Raw genomic sequence first — 15,895 nt, 5'->3', positions numbered from 1 at the left:
ATGATCACATCATGGAAGCCAATGGGTGAGAGAATGATGCGCACACATGTTGGCATGTGTTATATGCTGCTGTCAGAGATTGACAGTGGCATTTAACACGTGCCATACATGTAAGGCGGATGTCGTAAAGATGTTAATTACCTGAGGACCCCCTTCACCACTGTCACCCAATATCATGTGGGCCCCCTCCCCCACTGTGTCACCTCTATTTTCCTGTGTGTCCCCTCACCCACTGTGTCACCCAATATCCTGTGGGCCCCCTCCCCCACTGTGTCACCTCTATTTTCCTGTGTGTCCCCTGCCCCACTGTGTCACCTCTATTTTCCTGTGGGCCCCCTCCCCCACTGTCACCCAATATCCTGTGGGCCCCCTCCCCCACTGTGTCATCTCTATTTTCCTGTGGGCCCCCTCCCCCACTGTGTCACCTATTTTCCTGTGTGTCCCCTCCCCCACTGTCACCTCTATTTTCCTGTGGGCCCCCTCCCCCACTGTGTCACCTATTTTCCTGTGTGTCCCCTACCCCACTGTGTCACCACTATTTTCCTGTGGGCCCCCTCCCCCACTGTGTCACCTCTATTTTCCTGTGTGTCCCCTCCCCCACTGTGTCACACAATATCCTGTGGGCCCCCTCCCCCACTGTGTCACCTCTATTTTCCTGTGTGTCCCCTCCCCCACTGTGTCACCTCTATTTTCCTGAGGGCCCCCTCCCTCACTGTGTCACCTCTATTTTCCTGTGTGTCCCCTCCCCCACTGTGTCACCTCTATTTTCCTGAGGGCCCCCTCCCCCACTGTGTCACCTTTATTTTCCTGTGTGTCCCCTCCCCCACTGTGTCAGCTCTATTTTCCTGTGGGCCCCCTCCCCCACTGTGTCACCCAATATTCCGTGGGCCCCTCCCCCACTATGTCACCTCTGATTTCCTATGAGCCTAGTCAGAGATGGAAAGGGGAGCCACAGTAAAATAGAAGTGGTTGACACAATGGAGGAGGGGGCCCACAAGAAGATTAGAATATCACTGTGGACCCCCTCCCCTGTGTCACCTTTAGGATGCATGGGGCCCCCTCCCCTAACTGCCGCTGTGGCCGGAGATCTACTCAGGGTGCAGGCATCATATAGTTATTTACTTACAGTCACACTGACTGCAGCCATCAGACTCCCTCTGCTCCACTGCTGTTTGGGTAGGACTGCTGACCAATCACAGCACAGCTCCTTGCCTGAGCTGTGCTGTGAGCTCACACAAAGAAAACTAATGCTGATTGGCTGAATTGCAGCCAATCAGCATTTACACTGCTGTCCAGGGCTTTGTGGAAGAGGAGCAGAGATAGCAGCACAGGATACAGGTGACTGCCGCCGGTCAGCTGTTGTTTGCGTGTCCCCTCTAAGACTCAGCCACACAGTCAGCTGTTCCTCTGACTGTGCTGGCTGAAATGAGGGTCGGCACTCTGCACACACAGCTCTCCTGGCAGAGTAATGGCAGCAGAAGCAGGTGATGTGAAGGAGCTTCGCCTGGACTTCCCATCACCTGTGCAGTCTGCCTGCTGTGCCGACTATACAATAATGTGCGCACTGCTGGGCACACCCTATGAGCATGCAGGGCAGGCATAAATGAAGGAGGCAGGAGCTGGGGGCGGGGCCCACCAGAGGATTCTCTGGTTTCCCGATACCCCAGTCCGACCCTGGATGGATGACAAACTCATATTCAGTGGCCAGTGTCAGGCTGCTGCTACAAAGACAAATAAAAAAAATGGGATGCATTAAAAGAGGCATAAATGCACATGAGGAGAACATAATTTTACCTCTATACAAGTCACTAGATCGACCACACTTAGAATACTGTGCACAGTTCTGGTCTCCGGTGTATAAGAAAGACATAGCTGAACTAGAGGTTATTACACTTGGGGCTATTTAGTTTGGAAAAACGAAGACTAAGGGGTGATCTTATGTTAATGTATAAATATATAAGGGGACAGTACAAAGACCTTTCTGATGATCTTTTTAATCATAGACCTGAGACAGGGACAAGGGGGCATTCTCTACGTCTGGAGGAGAGAAGGTTTAAACATAATAACAGACGCGGATTCTTTACAGTAAGAGCAGTGAGACTATGGAACTCTCTGCCATATGATGTTGTAATGAGTGATTCACTACTTAAATTTAAGAGGGGACTGGATACCTTTCTGGAAAAGTATAATGTCACAGGGTATATATACTAGATTCCTTGATAGGGCGTTGATCCAGGGAACTAGTCTGATTGCCGTATGTGGAGTCGGGAAGGAATTTCTTTCCCCAAAGTGGAGCTTACTATTTGCTACATGGGTTTTTTTTGCCTTCCTCTGGATCAACATGTTAGGGCATGTTAGGTTAGGCTATGGGTTGAACTAGATGGACTTAAAGTCTTCCTTCAACCTTAATAACTATGTTACTATGTATGTATGTTGTTGTAATGTATTGTACTTAGTCTGTTAAGAGTCTTGTGCTTGGGTGCGAGGAAGACACAGGAGACAGAGGTTTAGTTATAACTTGCTTGTATTACTGCATACAAGTATGTCACAGGGAAGAATGCTTCACACAATTGCAGGTAGACAGGCAGGAGACACGGCAGGTGACACGGCAGGTCGGAGTAAACATTAAGGCTACGTGCAGGGGAGAGAACAGCTGACCGCACCACCGCTACTCCGACCATATGCAGGGAAACTCACAGCTTGCAGCCAGCCGGCAGACCCGAGGTGCTCAGCCGAGACAACGTCCATAAATCATGTAGCAGCAAAGAAGAAACTTGGCAGCACTCACCGATCTTCTAACAGGTCTTCACGACCGTCGTTCACCTGCTCCACACTTTGTACACACCCCCGTGCCGTGAAGTTGTGTAAATAAAGACCTGTTAGAAGATCGGTGAGTGCTGCCAAGTTTCTTCTTTGCTGCTACATAAACATTAAGGCTACATTCACACTAGCGTTATGCTAGTTTGCGTCGGGTTTGCATCGTGCGACGCAGCGGCGACGCATGCGTCATGCGCCCCTATATTTAACATGGGGGACGCATGCGTTTTTGTTTGTTGCGTTGTGCGACGCATGCGTCTTTTTTGCCGCAAGCGTCGGACCAAGAAAACGCAACAAGTTGCATTTTTCTTGCGTCCACATTTCGGCAAAAAACGACGCATGCGTCGCAAAACGCAGCGTTTTTGCGTGCGTTTTGGTGCGTTTTTATTTGCGTTGTGCGTTGCGTTGCCGACGCAGCGGCGCACAACGCAAATGTGAACGTAGCCTAAGTTCAACATAAATCACAAACTGGTTCCAAGTCTCTCTCTCTGTTACTTCCCTTGGAAATGTAGATTACCATGCTGCAGAGTTCCAGTGTCCACAAGTGTCCCAGAAATCCTCAGTAGGAGATGGAGATTCCAAGGCTTCCAGGAGCAGGTAACAGGCTGACTGCAGACATGATTCAGAAGCACTGATTGAACAGCTGAGGCTGCTTAAAAAGGCAAGAGGCTGAGAACAGGGCGGAAACACAGAAGCTAGAAACTCCATACTGACTCAGGGCAAAGTAGCTGCAGCAGGACAAAGCAAAATGGCCAACGTAAAAACCAGGTTACAATAAAAGAAAATTACACAGATATAACAAAGAGACCAAGAACCTTATAGTTGTTTGCACACTCCTGTAGTGAGGGATGGCCTCCTTCCATCTTCCCGCAAGCCTGTGGTGGAATGACTTAATGAGCAGTTGTGACTAGTGTTGAGCGATACCGTCCGATATTTGAAAGTATCGGTATCGGATGGTATCGGCCGATATCCGAAAAATATCGGATATCGCCGATACCGATATCCGATACCAATACAAGTCAATGGGACACAAATATCGGAAGGCATCCGTAATGGTTCCCAGGGTCTGAAGGAGAGGAAACTCCTTCAGGCCCTGGGATCCATATTAATGTGTAAAGTAAAGAATAAAAATAAAAAATATTGATATACTTACCCTCGGACGGGCCCTGGTTGTCACCGCTGCAATCGCCATGCTTTTCTTCCTAAGAATGAGCGCTTTAATGATCTTCGATGACGTCGCGGCTTGTGATTGGTCGCTGAGCGGTCATGTGACCGCTCACGCGACCAATCACAAGCCGCGACGTCATCGAAGGTCATTAACGCGCTCATTAGGATCTGCACAATACAGACATTGCCACTAGTTTCTACAATGCCACTCTTGCATCAGCCATCAACTCGGTTGCCCCTGTCATGCGTAGCAGAGTACTACAAATCAATAGACAACCTTGGCACAATGAGATCACTAAAAAGCTTTGACAAGTATCAAGAATTGCAGAGCGGCGTTGGAAGAAAATGCATTCACAAGATAATTTCACGACATTCAAACAAGCAACACTTACATTCAAATAGCTCTCGCCTCTGCTAAACAGAACTATTTTACATCCCTCGTATCTTCCTTATCCCACAACCCCAAACAGTTGTTCAACACTTTTAACTCCCTCCTCCACCCACCACTGCCCCCTCCGACTTCCCTAATCTCTGCCGAGGACTTTGCCACACACTTCAAAAATAAGATAGACCAAACAAGCAAGTCTTTGTTGTCCGACCATCACAACCCCTTTGTATACCAGACCAATGCCCTAACCTCATAACTTCCCTCTCCAAAATCACTGAATGAGAGCTTGCTCATCTTCTCTCCAAACCACACCTCAAGACTTGTGCACTTAACCCCATCCCACCTCCTCCCCAACCTCACCACCACACTTATCCCTCCCTTAACCCATCTCTTCAACCTATCACTAACTTCTGGTACCTTCCCCTCTGCTTTCAAACATGCCACAATCACACCTATGCTCAAAAAGCCATTCCTTGACCAAAGTGCTATGTCCAGATATCGCCCCATAACTTTTCTCCCATTTCCTGCCAAACTCCTTGAGCAGCACGTCCACACTGAACTTTCCTCTCACTTTGCATCTAACTCGCTCTTCGACAACCTACAGTCTGGCTTTCATCCCCACCATTCCACTGGGACTACCCTGACCAAACTTACTAACGACTTACAGCCAAAGCTAACAGACAATTCACTATACTCCTCCTTCTTGACCTGTCTTCTGCCTTCGACACAGATGACTACTGCCTCCTACTACAGATCATCTCTTCCTTTGGTGTCAAAGACCTTGCCCTATCCTGGATCTCTCCATACCTTACCAACTGCACATCTGGCATTTTCTACTCCAACACTACCTCCTCATCTCACCCTCTCTCTGTTGGTGTCCCTCAAGGCTCTCTCCTAGGATACCTTCTCAATCTATACCCTTGACCTGTGACAACTCATAAAGTCCTATGGCTTCCAATACCATCTATATGATGATGACAGTCACATCTACCTCTCTAGCCCAGATATCACCTCTCTGCTGTCCAGAATCCCAGAGTGTCTATCTGCCATATCCTCCTTCTTCTCCTCTCGCTTCCTCAAGCTTAATGTGGACAAATCTGAACTAATTATCTTTCCTCCATCTCACATATCTTCTCTACCTGATCTATCTATCAAAATAAATGAAATCACATTTTCCCCTGTCCTGGAAATCCTCTCCCTCGGAGTAACCCTTGACTCTGCCCTGCCCTTCAAACCGCACATAAAAGCTCTCACCACCTCCTGCTGCTCCAGCTCAAACACATTTTTAGGATCCGTCCTTTCCTCAACCCTCACTCTGCCTAAATGCTTGTGCATGCTCTAATCAAATCCCGCTTCGACTACTGAAACTACTGCGACATCCTCCTATGTGGCCTATGTTCTAATAATATTGCACCCCTCCAGTCCATCTTTAACTCTGCTGCTCAACTAATTAATCTCTCTCCTCGCTATACTCCTGCTTCTCTTTGCAAATCCCTTCACTGGCTCCCAATTTCCCAGCGTATCCAGTTTAAACTACTAACACTGACCTACAAAGCCAACCATAACCTTTCTCCTCCATATATTTCTGAACTAATCTCCCAGTATCTTCCCTCACGTAATCTTCGGTCCTCCCAAGACCTCTTTATCTCCTCCACGCTTATTCGCTCCTCACCCTATCGCCTCCAAGATTTCTCCCAAATATCCCCCATCCTCTGGATTTCTGTGCCCCAACATGTCCAGTTCTCCACCACATTTGGATTCTTCAGACTGAACCTGAAAACCCATCTCTACAATCTGTAATATCCGCACGGCCAACTCAACACCATCGGAGCTACTGCAACCCCTGACCTATTGTCTCCTTCCCCATAATTCTGTAGAATGTAAGCCCGCAAGGGTAGCGTCCTCTTCCATCTGTACCAGTCTGTCATTGTTAGTTTTTTTTACTGTAGGAGAAGGCCTTCAACTCAGTGTGGCACCCAGGACTATTCCTGAAACTGCTGGGCAGTGGAATAGGAGGCAAAACATATGACATCATCCGAAGCTCCTACACTGATAACAGTTGCAGTGTGAAGGTCAACGGAAGGAGGATGGCCTATTTCCAACAGAGCCAAGGAGTAAGAACGGGCTGCAGCCTCAGTCCAACACTCTTTAACCCCTTCCTGACCTTTGACGCAGCGTATGCGTCATGAAAACCCGTGCCAATCCGACCTGTGATGCAGCATATGCGTCATGGTCGGATCGCGTCCTTGCAGGCCGGGTGAAACGGTTAACTCCAATTTTACCCGATCTGCAGGGACAGGGGGAGTGGTACTACAGCCCAGGGGCTACGATCGCTCTGATTGGCTGTTGAAAGTGAAACAGCCAATCAGAGCAATCTGTAATATTTCACCTATGAAAATTGGTGAAATATTACAATCCAGCCATGGCCGATGCTGCAATAGCATCGGCCATAGCTGGAGACCCCGATCTGGCCCCCTGTTGTGAATTCTGTTATCGAACTCCCTCCTGTGGTCATGAATGGTACTTCGGCGAGTTCTGTCCATGGACTCCCTCTGGTGGCTGTGAGTGGAGCTGCTGGTTCTGAGGTTCCTTCCACAGGTGACCTAGTTTAGTCTTAGGCTGGCTGCTCTATTTAACTCCACTCTGATCGTTACTCCATGCCAGCTGTCAATGTTCTTGTACTGGTTCAGTTATCTCTTGGATCTTTCTGGTGACGTGTCTACTCCAGCAGAAGCTAAGTCCCTGCTAGTTAATTATTTGTTCATTGTTTCCTTGTCCAGCTTGCTATCATGATTTTGCCTTGCTAGCTGGAAGCTCTTGGATGCAGAGTGGCACCTCCGCACCGTGAGTCGGTGCGGAGGTCTTTTTGCACACTCTGCGTGGTCTTTTTGTAGTTTTTTGTGCTGACCGCAAAGATACCTTTCCTATCCTCAGTCTGTTTAGTAAGTCTGGCCTCCCTTTGCTGAAACCTGTTTCATTTTTGTGTTTGTGACTTTCATCTTTACTCACAGTCAATATATGTGGGGGGCTGCCTTTTCCTTTGGGGAATTTCTCTGAGGCAAGGTAGGCTTTATTTTCTATCTCTAGGGCTAGTTAGCTCTTAGGCTGTGAAGAGGCGTCTAGGTAGAGTTAGGTACGCTCCACGGCTATTTCTAGTCGTGTGATAGGATTAGGGGTTGCGGTCAGCAGAGTTCCCACTTCCCAGAGCTTGTCCTGTGTGAGTTTAACCATCAGGTCGTTCCGGGTGCTCCTAACCACCAGGTCCATAACAGCCCCCCCACCGACTGACGGCGGCGATCTGCAGCCGCCGTCAGTGTTCCGTACCCCTCCGTCCTGTCCTAAATGCCTTTCTCTCCCCTCCAACCCTCCCCGTCCTCCCCTCCGTCCCCCCCGCTGTCCGATCGCACCCCCCCATACTTACCTAGTCCAGGTGTCCCTCCCGGTGTCCTCGGTCTTCTCGCATGGGCGCCACCATCTTGGAAAATGGCGGGCGCATTCGCAGTGCGCCCGCCGAATCTGCCGGCTGGCAGATTCATTCCCTGGACATTTTGATCGCTGTGATAGGTTCTATCACAGCGATTCAAAATAAAAAAAATAGTAAATAAACCCCCCCTTTATTCCCCCCATAGGTAGGGAAAATAATAAAATACAGAAAATATATTTATTTTTGTTTTTCGGTTAGGGGTAGGGTTGCACTTAGGGTTAGGGTTGCACTTAGGGATAGGGTTGCACTTAGGGATAGGGTTGCACTTAGGGCTAGGGTTGCACTTAGGGTTGCACTTAGGGTTAGGGTTGCACTTAGGGCTAGGGTTGCACTTAGGGTTGCACTTAGGGTTAGGGTTGTGTTGTGAATTCTGTGGCTGAATTCACTCCTGTGGTCACAAGTGGTACTGCGGCTTCTGAGCTTCCTCCCTCAGGTGTTCTGGTGAGCTCGTTGGCTGCTTTGTTATTTAACTCCACCTGATTCTGTCTTCCTTGCTCCTTGTCAATGTTCCAGTGTTGGATCTGAGCTTCTGGATCTTTCCTGTGGCCTGCTGCTCTGCTTAGATAAGTGCTTCTTTTCTTTTGTTGCTATTTTTTCTGTCCAGCTTGTCTATTCGTTTTGCTGGAAGCTCTGAGACGCAAAGGGTGTACCGCCGTGCCGTTAGTTCGGCACGGTGGGTCTTTTTGCCCCCTTTGCGTGGTTTTTTGCTTTAGGGTTTTTTGTAGACTGCAAAGTTCTCTTTGCTATCCTCGCTCTATCTAGAATATCGGGCCTCACTTTGCTGAATCTATTTCATCCCTACGTTTTGTCTTTTCATCTTGCTAACAGTCATTATATGTGGGGGGCTGCCTTTTCCTTTGGGGTATTTCTCTGAGGCAAGCCAGGCTTGTTTTTCTATCTTCAGGCTAGTCAGTTTCTCAGGCTGTGCCGAGTTGCATAGGTAGTGTCAGGCGCAATCCACAGCTGCCTTTAGTTGTGTTTAGGATAGGTTCAGGTTTTGCGGTCTACAGAGATTCCACGTCTCAGAGCTCGTTCTATTGTTTTTGGGTTATTGTCAGATCACTGCATGTGCTCTGATTGCTGGCACACTGTGTCACTGGATTGCCTTCATAACAGTACAAGGAGCCACACTAATGATTCTCAATAGAGGGAAAAAAGAAGTTCTGACATCATTTTTTTTTCTCAGCTCTGTGTTCAGTCTTTTTTTTCCCCTAGACATTTGGGTGTTTCAGGACACAGGTGTGGACATGGATATTCAGGGTCTGTGCTCTTCAATGGATAATCTCCTTACAAATGTACAAAGGATTCAAGATACTATTGATCAGAAATCTATGTTAGAACCAAGAATTCCTATTCCTGATTTGTTTTTTGGTGATAGAACTAAGTTTCTTAGTTTCAAAAATAATTGTAAGCTATTTCTGGCCTTGAAACCTCATTCTTCTGGTAATCCTGTTCAACAGGTTTTGATTATTATTTCTTTTTTGTGCGGCGACCCTCAGGACTGGGCATTTTCTCTTGCGCCAGGAGACCCTGCATTGAGTAATGTCGATGCGTTTTTCCTGGCGCTCGGATTACTGTACGATGAGCCTAATTCAGTGGATCAGGCTGAGAAAAATTTGCTGGCTTTGTGCCAGGGTCAGGATGATATAGAAGTATATTGTCAGAAATTTAGGAAGTGGTCAGTACTCACTCTGTGGAATGAATCTGCGCTGGCAGCTTTGTTCAGAAAGGGTCTCTCTGAGGCTCTTAAGGATGTCATGGTGGGTTTTCCTATGCCTGCTGGTTTGAATGAGTCTATGTCTTTGGCCATTCAGATCGGTCGACGCTTGCGCGAGCGTAAATCTGTGCACCATTTGGCGGTATTTTCTGAGATTAAACCTGAGCCTATGCAGTGCGATAGGACTATGACCAGAGTTGAACGGCAAGAACACAGACGTCTGAATGGGCTGTGTTTCTACTGTGGTGATTCCACTCATGCTATTTCTGATTGTCCTAAGCGCACTAAGCGGTTCGATAGGTCTGCCATCATTGGTACTGTACAGTCCAAATTCCTTCTGTCCATTACCTTGATATGCTCTTTGTCATCGTATTCTGTCATGGCGTTTGTGGATTCAGGCGCTGCCCTGAATCTGATGAATTTGGATTATGCTAAACGTTGTGGGTTTTTCTTGGAGCCTTTGCGGTGTCCTATTCCGTTGAGAGGAATTGATGCTACACCTTTGGCCAAGAATAAACCTCAGTACTGGGCCCAGCTGACCATGTGCATGGCTCCTGCACATCAGGAAGTTATTCGCTTTCTGGTGCTACATAATCTGCATGATGTGGTCGTCTTGGGGTTGCCATGGCTGCAAACCCATAATCCAGTTTTGGATTGGAACTCTATGTCGGTATCCAGCTGGGGTTGTCAGGGGGTACATGGTGATGTTCCATTTTTGTCAATTTCGTCATCCACTCCTTCTGAGGTCCCAGAGTTCTTGTCTGATTATCAGGATGTATTTGAAGAGCCCAAGTCCGATGCCCTACCTCCGCATAGGGATTGTGATTGTGCTATCAATTTGATTCCTGGTAGTAAATTCCCTAAAGGTCGATTATTTAATTTATCCGTGCCTGAACACGCCGCTATGCGCAGTTATGTGAAGGAATCCCTGGAGAAAGGACATATTCGCCCATCGTCATCACCGCTGGGAGCAGGGTTCTTTTTTGTAGCCAAGAAGGATGGTTCGCTGAGACCGTGTATTGATTACCGCCTTCTTAATAAGATCACTGTTAAATTTCAGTATCCCTTGCCATTGTCATCTGACTTGTTTGATCGGATTAAGGGGGCTAGTTGGTTCACTAAGATAGATCTTCGTGGTGCGTATAATCTGGTGAGAATCAGGCAAGGAGATGAATGGAAAACTGCATTTAATACGCCCGAGGGTCATTTTGAGTATCTAGTGATGCCGTTCGGACTTGCCAATGCTCCATCTGTGTTTCAGTCTTTTATGCATGACATCTTCCGTGAGTATCTGGATAAATTCCTGATTGTTTACTTGGATGACATTTTGATCTTCTCAGATGATTGGGAGTCTCATGTGAAGCAGGTCAGAATGGTTTTCCAGGTCCTGCGTGCTAATTCTTTGTTTGTGAAGGGATCAAAGTGTCTCTTCGGTGTGCAGAAAGTTTCATTTTTGGGGTTCATCTTTTCCCCTTCTACTATCGAGATGTATCCGGTTAAGGTCCAAGCCATCCAGGATTGGACTCAGCCGACATCTCTGAAAAGTCTGCAAAAGTTCCTGGGCTTTGCTAATTTTTATCGTCGCTTCATCTGTAATTTTTCTAGCATTGCCAAACCATTGACCGATTTGACCAAGAAGGGTGCTGATTTGGTTAATTGGTCTTCTGCTGCTGTGGAAGCTTTTCAGGAGTTGAAGCGTCGTTTTTGTTCTGCCCCTGTGTTGTGTCAACCAGATGTTTCTCTTCCGTTCCAGGTCGAGGTTGATGCTTCTGAGATTGGAGCAGGGGCGGTTTTGTCACAGAGAGGTTCTGGTTGCTCAGTGTTGAAACCATGTGCTTTCTTTTCCAGGAAGTTTTTGGCTGCTGAGCGTAATTATGATGTGGGCAACCGAGAGTTGCTGGCCATGAAGTGGGCATTCGAGGAGTGGCGTCATTGGCTTGAAGGAGCTAAGCATCGCGTGGTGGTATTGACTGATCATAAGAACCTTACTTATCTCGAGTCTGCCAAGCGCTTGAATCCTAGACAGGCCCGTTGGTCGTTATTTTTTGCCCGCTTCGATTTTGTGATTTCGTACCTTCCGGGCTCTAAAAATGTGAAGGCGGATGCTCTGTCTAGGAGTTTTGTGCCCGACTCTCCGGGTTTATCTGAGCCGGCGAGTATCCTCAAGGAAGGAGTCATTGTGTCTGCCATCTCCCCTGATTTGCGGCGAGTGTTGCAAAAATTTCAGGCGAATAAACCTGATCGTTGTCCGGCGGAGAAACTGTTCGTCCCTGATAGGTGGACTAGTAAAGTTATCTCTGAACTTCATTGTTCGGTCTTGGCTGGTCATCCTGGAATCTTTGGTACCAGAGAGTTAGTGGCTAGATCCTTCTGGTGGCCATCTCTGTCACGGGATGTACGTACCTTTGTGCAGTCCTGTGGGATTTGTGCTAATGCTAAGCCCTGCTGTTCACGTGCCAGTGGGTTGCTTTTGCCCTTGCCGGTCCCAAAGAAGCCTTGGACACATATTTCGATGGATTTCATTTCTGACCTTCCCGTTTCTCAAAAGATGTCAGTCATTTGGGTGGTCTGTGATCGCTTTCCTAAAATGGTCCATCTGGTGCCCTTGGTTAAATTGCCTTCCTCCTCTGATTTGGTGCCTTTGTTCTTCCAGCATGTGGTTCGTTTGCATGGCATTCCTGAGAGTATTGTTTCTGATAGAGGTTCCCAGTTTGTTTCAAGGTTTTGGCGAGCCTTTTGTGGTAGGATGGGCATTGACCTATCTTTTTCCTCGGCTTTCCATCCTCAGACTAATGGCCAGACCGAACGAACCAATCAGACCTTGGAAACATATCTGAGATGTTTTGTTTCTGCAGACCAGGATGATTGGGTGTCCTTTTTGCCGTTGGCTGAGTTCGCCCTTAATAATCGGGCCAGCTCGGCTACCTTGGTCTCTCCATTTTTCTGCAATTCTGGGTTCCATCCTCGTTTCTCTTCAGGACAGGTTGAGTCTTCGGACTGTCCTGGTGTGGATTCTGTGGTGGACAGGTTGCAGCAGATCTGGACTCAGGTAGTGGACAATTTGACCTTGTCCCAGGAGAAGGCTCAACTTTTCGCTAATCGCAGACGCCGTGTGGGTCCCCGACTTCGTGTTGGGGATCTGGTTTGGTTATCTTCTCGTCATATTCCTATGAAGGTTTCCTCTCCTAAATTTAAACCTCGTTTTATTGGTCCGTATAGGTTTTCTGAGATTCTCAATCCTGTGTCTTTTCGTCTGACCCTCCCAGACTCCTTTTCCATACATAATGTATTCCATAGGTCGTTGTTGCGGAGATACGTGGCACCTATGGTTCCATCTGTTGAGCCTCCTGCCCCGGTTTTGGTGGAGGGGGAATTGGAGTATATTGTGGAGAAAATTTTGGATTCTCGTGTTTCTAGACGGAAACTCCAGTATCTGGTTAAATGGAAGGGTTATGCTCAGGAAGATAATTCCTGGGTTTTTGCCTCTGATGTCCATGCTCCAGATCTTGTTCGTGCCTTTCATGTGGCTCATCCTGGTCGGCCTGGGGGCTCTGGTGAGGGTTCGGTGACCCCTCCTCAAGGGGGGGGTACTGTTGTGAATTCTGTGGCTGAATTCACTCCTGTGGTCACAAGTGGTACTGCGGCTTCTGAGCTTCCTCCCTCAGGTGTTCTGGTGAGCTCGTTGGCTGCTTTGTTATTTAACTCCACCTGATTCTGTCTTCCTTGCTCCTTGTCAATGTTCCAGTGTTGGATCTGAGCTTCTGGATCTTTCCTGTGGCCTGCTGCTCTGCTTAGATAAGTGCTTCTTTTCTTTTGTTGCTATTTTTTCTGTCCAGCTTGTCTATTCGTTTTGCTGGAAGCTCTGAGACGCAAAGGGTGTACCGCCATGCCGTTAGTTCGGCACGGTGGGTCTTTTTGCCCCCTTTGCGTGGTTTTTTGCTTTAGGGTTTTTTGTAGACTGCAAAGTTCTCTTTGCTATCCTCGCTCTATCTAGAATATCGGGCCTCACTTTGCTGAATCTATTTCATCCCTACGTTTTGTCTTTTCATCTTGCTAACAGTCATTATATGTGGGGGGCTGCCTTTTCCTTTGGGGTATTTCTCTGAGGCAAGCCAGGCTTGTTTTTCTATCTTCAGGCTAGTCAGTTTCTCAGGCTGTGCCGAGTTGCATAGGTAGTGTCAGGCGCATTCCACAGCTGCCTTTAGTTGTGTTTAGGATAGGTTCAGGTTTTGCGGTCTACAGAGATTCCACGTCTCAGAGCTCGTTCTATTGTTTTTGGGTTATTGTCAGATCACTGCATGTGCTCTGATTGCTGGCACACTGTGTCACTGGATTGCCTTCATAACAGGGTGGCACTTAGGGATATTGTTGTGGTTGCACTTGGGGTTGGGGTTGCACTGAGGGTTGGGGTTGCACTTATGGTTGCACTTAGGGTTAGGGTTGCACTTAGGGCTAGGGTTGCACTTAGGGTTGCACTTAGGGTTAGGGTTGCACTTAGGGTTGCACTTAGGCTTAGGGTTGCACTTAGGGCTAGGGTTGCACTTAGGGTTAGGGTTGCACTTAGGGTTAGGGTTGCACTTAGGGTTGCACTTAGGGTTGCACTTAGGGTTGGGGTTGCACTTAAGGTTGCACTTAGGGTTGGGGTTGCACTTAGGGTTAGTGTTGCACTTAGGGCTAGGGTTGCACTTAGGGCTAGGGTTGCACTTAGGGTTAGGGTTGCACTTAGGGCTAGGGTTAGAATTAGGGTTAGAATTAGGGTTAGGGTTGCAATTAGGGTTAGGGTTAGAATTAGGGCTAGGGTTGGAATTAGGGTTAGAATTAGGCTATGTGCACATGGTGTGGATTTGGCTGTGGATCCGCAGCGGATTGGTCGATGCAGATTTGTAGCAGTTTTCCATCACGATCACAGTACCACGTAAAACTATGGAAAACCAAATCCGCTGTGCCCATGGTGCGGTAAATACAGTGCGGAATCGCTGCGTTGTATTTTCCACAGCATGTCAATTCTTTGTACGGATTCCGCAGCGTTTTACACCTGCTCCATAATAGGAATCCGCAGGTGAAATCCACACAAAAAACACTGGAAATCCGCAGGTAAAGCGCAGTGCGTTTTACCTGCAGTTTTTTCAAAGACGGTGCGGAAAAATCCGCACACAAATCCGCAACGTGGGCACATAGCCTTAGGGTTAGGGCTGGAATTAGAGTTAGGGTTGGAATTAGGGTTAAGACTAGGGTTAGGGGTGTGTTGGGGTTAGGGTTGTGGATAGGGTTGGGATTAGGGTTAGGGGTGTGTTGGGGTTAGTGTTGGAGTTAGAATTGAGGGGTTTCCACTGTTTAGGCACATCAGGGGGTCTCCAAACGCGACATGGCGCCACCAATGATTCCAGCCAATCTTGCGTTGAAAAAGTCAAATGGTGCTCTCTCCCTTCCAAGCCCCGACATGTGCCCAAACAGTGGTTTACCCCCACATATGGGGTATCAGCGTACTCAGGAGAAACTGGACAACAACTTTTGGGGTCCAATTTCTCCTGTTACCCTTGGGAAAATAAAAAATTGTGGGCTAAAAATTATTTTTGAGGAAAGAAAAATTATTTTTTATTTTCACGGCTCTGCGTTATAAACTTCTGTGAAGCACTTGGGGGTTCAAAGTGCTCACCACACATCTAGATAAGTTCCTTTGGGGGTCTAGTTTCCAAAATGGGGTAACTTGTGGGGGGATTCCACTGTTTAGGCACATCAGGGGCTCTGCAAACGCAACGTGATGCCCGCAGAGCATTCCGTCAAAGTCTGCCTTTCAAAACGTCACTACTTCACTTCCGAGTCCCGGCATGTGCCCAATCAATGGTTTACCCCCACATATGGGGTATCAGCGTACTCAGGAAAAACTGGACAACAACTTTTGTGGTCAAATTTCTCCTGTTACCCTTGGGAAAATAAAAAATTCTGGGCTAAATAATTATTTTTGAGGAAAGAAAACTTATTTATTATTTTCACGGCTCTGCGTTATAAACGCCTGTGAAGCACTTGGGGGTTCAAAGTGCTCACCAGACATCTAGATAAGTACTTTTGGGGGTCTAGTTTCCAAAATTGGGTCACTTGTGGGGAGTTTCTACTGTTTAGGCACATCAGGGGCTCTGCAAACGCAACATGACGCCGGCAGAGCATTCCATCAAAGTCTGCATTTCAAAACGTCACTACTTCACTTCTGAGCCCCGGCATGTGCCCAAACAGTGGTTTACCCCCACATATGGGGTATCAGTGTACTCAGGAGAAACTGGAAAACAAATCTTGGGGTCAAATTTCTCCTGCTACCCTTGGGAAA

The sequence above is a fragment of the Ranitomeya imitator genome, chromosome 7 (assembly GCF_032444005.1).
Source record: "Ranitomeya imitator isolate aRanImi1 chromosome 7, aRanImi1.pri, whole genome shotgun sequence".
In the NCBI taxonomy this organism is placed as follows: Eukaryota; Metazoa; Chordata; class Amphibia; order Anura; family Dendrobatidae; genus Ranitomeya; species Ranitomeya imitator.
Note: the sequence above shows the minus strand (reverse complement) of the source record.